A 4,564-nucleotide genomic window follows, 5' to 3' on the forward strand; every position below is an offset into this window, starting at 1 on the left:
CATGAGAGCAGTGGGCTTGTGTGAATGAACAGTCCTGGGCTCAGGGTGACTGGGCAAATGAAGCACCATGTTGGAATTATTCTAATCGATTCCGCATACATTGTCCCATTTGGTGCATTTCTGTGTGAAGGAAGGGCTTGGGTCCTCTGTGTTTCTTTGTGGTCCAATTGGATTCGTTTCTCCTCACATTTAGTTAGACAAACTTTACACTAAACCTCACAGTAATATCAGAATAATGACAGAAAACAGAACTCTACCAGATGTGGGCAATCTCCATTTTTTTTTCTTGCTCTGAAAACAAAACCAAACAAAAAACGGTCAACATTTTTCTTACAAAGCACAGGTTGGGAGGGCATTTGCTTTATTTGTCTTGTTAAGTTTGCGTTGTCAACAAATACTTGCTGGGTATCCACTGTGCAGCAGTCACAGTTTGATCATGGTAAGATACAAAGCATCCTTCTTACTTCACGGAATAGCAAAGGTCTAAGGAAAGAAGCATGCATTTTCAGCCCAATGGCTTCCTGTTTCTGAATTTTGGAAGGTATTGGATACTGAAAACTGGGACGCTGAAATCCTCCCCCATCAGATAGAAGGTGACAAATTTATTATGTGTTCCCTTCATTAACCAGTAAGTACTTCTATCTGCCTAGTTAAACAGTATGGTGGCACTTGAGTTTTATATTATAGCCATCACAAAGAGAAAAAGAACTGGGAGGCCCAGAGAAGAGGTAATCCTGTGCTGCTGTGGCATAAGGAACTGTGGGCAGGGAGGCAGTGGAGATGATGCTGGGTCTGGTACTCATAACTGAGGGCTGTTTCTGGCAGGACTAGGCCAGAAAACCGAGGAATGGGACAAGAATGGGTCCAGGTCCTGGGTCTGTCTGAGAAGTATGGTACAAAGTGTTGCCTGTCTCTAGGTAGAAGATACTGATGCAAAATACAATTTTTACCTCAAAAGAGGTATGAGAGAAAGTTTATTCTGGGGCCAAATATAATTGAGCCTGGGGAACACAGACCCAGGTTACCTCAAATTCCATGCTCTTACATGGAAGTAATTTCATGAAGTTTCTATAGAAACAGAAGAAAAAGAGTCATCAATGAAAACACACACTTCAAACACATTGGTGGAAACATCAGAGCTGTGGGTCACAGTCAATGTGCGAAATCTCTGCTATAGGTCTTGATGGTTTCTAATGATAGTCTTAGCTTTGGGGTTGGTGGAGCTGCTGATCTTCTCAGGGAACACCTTCCCAAAGGTTTTCATCTGTCGTTCACAGGACATGAGGTCCCACAGGAGGTGGGCAAGGATTCTTCATGACAAATTGTAGCTTGCCTCTAGATCTGCAACATTCCAACCCTTCTACGCCCATGGCTGAAATTTTGTTCAGTTACTATGCCTCTCGGAGGTTTCTGTTTGAAGGTACACCTTTTTGTTGGAAATATTCACTCAGCAAACTAGAGAGAAGTCTAAACAAAAGGAGTCTACTCATGCAGGATTCATAACTACAATAGCACCCATCTCTGGGCAGATGGGATATTGATGTTAATAAACAGAAGACGATTGGGGCTAAAGCTATAGAGCCACTATGACTGACAGTCTTCCAGGGATGAGAAATGGTTGTCTCTTCATCGAGCCGCAGTCATTGTGCCAATCATTGATCTAGGCATTGTTAGTATAAGAGCAAAGAAACTTGGCAAGGGTTTTGGAGGAAAGAGAGGATCTGACATGAATCCTGAATGACAGGGTCAAGCCAACCCTGCAAATCTCTATGGCACAGAGGAATCATAATTGCCGCAAGAAGATACTCCATTGTACCTCGAGCAAAGTAAGAATGCCTGGGTGTCTGGGATACAGGAAAGAGAGGGAAACGGAGCCATTGGGTCTTTGTATACTTGTTAGCTAGATTTCTGTGACTAGTGCAAAATGTCTGAGACAATGTCATTGAAGGAAAGAGCAGATTCATTTTGCCTCACCATTTTGGGGCGAGAAATGTCAGTATATGATCTATTGACCCAATTGTTTCAGATCTATGGTGAGCATTGCGGGAATGTTGGGGATGGCCAAATCATCTCATACAGGATGAGATGGAGGTCATGGAGTTCCACCGTTCTCTTCAAGGGCATGCTGCCAATTGTTAATATCCAGGCACACATTGCAAAAGGGTCTTTTAAGAGACAAATTCAGCCCACTCTTGATCTCTCTCTTCCCACAGAAGCAAATGGGTCTCAGTCTCTCTCTCCCCACCTCTCTCTCAATTTGTCTTTATCTCTCTCCCTTCCCTTCCTTTCCCCTTACCTTCCCAATACCCTCTTCTTAATAAAACTCCACACTCAAGCTTTCTCTGCATGGTGTATTCTGTCGCCTGCCATGGTCACACCACCCACAATGGTACCTTCCAGAATCCCACTTGTCCTGCACCTTGACACCAATGACCTCAAAGTCTCCCACTGGGCTTAACCTCTGTAAAGTTCTACCTCTGCCTCACTCTAAGGATCAAGATTTTAACACATGGGTCTTTGGAGACATGATTCCCTACAAGCTAGAGTGACATATGACAGATGGTGGAGAATTAGACATGGCGTTGATGAGGTAATAGTGGCCTAGGCATTATGTGCCCAATAAGTAAAGTTTAAACGTTAGGAACTGACAGTAGTTGTCATTGTTTTTGAGAAAAAGAATTATTTCATTTAGAAACTGCAAATGTCCCTAAGGAATATTCTCTGTAGCAGCCTGGGAGACACAGCAAAATGAATGCAGCATTTGGAGATACGCATATTTTGGAAAACACATGGACCTATCTAATGGTTCTGTTTCAGCACTTTTCTAGTGAGTTCTTATACCTTTCATACTTATGGACCCAAAGCAGATGGTACTACACAATTTGGAAGAGAAGAAAAATGAGAAACTATCTAAAAACCATGAGGAAAATAACAAACATATATAGACACAATAGTCAAAATATTGCAGAGTAAGTGGTAAAATAAAATGGATACTTCGTGAGCTGGCCCCCACTAAAGGACATAGAAGCAGCCTAAGTATCCCTTAGTGAATGAATGAATACAGGTGCTATGTGGAAGGAATACTAGTATTAAAGGTGATATGTGGAATACTAATAGTGGAATACTATTCAGTCATTAAAACAGATAATCCCACCATTCAGAAAAACATGGGACAGAACTGGAGGACATTATGTTAACTGAAATAAACCAAATACAGAAAGATAAATGCTGTGTGATGTTACTTGAATATGAAGTCTAAACAAACAAACAATAAAGATCTCATTGAAACAGAAGGTAGAAAGAAGTGAAGAGATGGCTAAGCTTCTTCCAGTGAAGCAGTGTTTAGTTCTCAGCACCTACATGACCTCTCATGACCACCAATAACCAGTTCAAGTGTATTTGATTTCCACTTCTGGCCTCCTCTGGCATGCATGTGGTATACAGACGTACATGCAAACACTTATATACTTAAAACAAACAAACAAATTGATGTGGGATTCTCCTCTGTATGCTGTGAGTATGTTTTATTACCATTGGTTAATAAAGAAGATGTTTAGGCCACTGACTTAGCAGAGTAAGGCCAGGCAAGAAATCTGAGAAGATGTATAGAGAGAGCAGGTAGAGTCAAAGAGACATTGTGTAGGTGCTGAAGGAGAAAGATGCCCACAGGAACCTTAGCTTACTAGTAGCCCACAACCATGTGATGATATACAGATTAATAGAAATGGGTTAATTCAAGATGTAAGAGCTAGCTTGACATATGCCTGAATAATTGGCTCAACAGTATTGTAATTAATATAGTTTCTGTGTGATTATTCAGGTCTGAATAGTTGGAAAATGAACAAGCAATCTCCATCTACAAAATGGCATCCAAACATGGGGAAACTACAACCACATACAAAATGAGAGAGCTTGGAAAGGAATTCTAGACCCAAAGAACAGAGTTGATCACAACTTCTTGGTAGCAGTATATTTTCAGATAGCCTCTGTTTGTTCACCTCAAGCAGAGATGCAAGTTCTTTAAGAAGGTTTCCTGGTTTGTATTGACAGCACAGTCCTGCTACAGAACTCTTAAATGGGATTTGTGAGCAGAGTGCTACATGTTGCTTAATGGCAGCATAAACTGGCTGTGTCCCTGAAGCTGGGGCAGTGAGCCTGGCTTGCAGAGCCAGTGAACATACCTCCACCATGTTGGACTGGGTGAAACAAACAGGCAGCATTGCAGAGTTTGTCCTAGCCATGACCACTTAGAAAATGATTACAGATACGCAATAAAAAACAGGTTCAGATAAAAAAAAAAAGACCTCTGAATGCACATAGGCTTCGAATAGAGAAGTAAAAGAGTGTAAACAGTTATAAAAAGTAAAGTCTTTAAAGAGATAAAACAAGTAATATAAAAGTACAGATTAAAGGAGTGGATAAAAATAAGACACATAAAGATGGAAAATATACAGAGAGTTTGGATTACGCATATTACTGTGTTTTCTTTTGACTACAGAGAGACATTTGTTTCTGTGGACTGCTAAGTTTAACCAACATAAAGGTATCTTGGCTTCAATTTGAT

Source organism: Myodes glareolus, chromosome 1, assembly GCF_982192425.1.
Source record: "Myodes glareolus chromosome 1, mMyoGla1.1, whole genome shotgun sequence".
In the NCBI taxonomy this organism is placed as follows: domain Eukaryota; kingdom Metazoa; phylum Chordata; class Mammalia; order Rodentia; family Cricetidae; genus Myodes; species Myodes glareolus.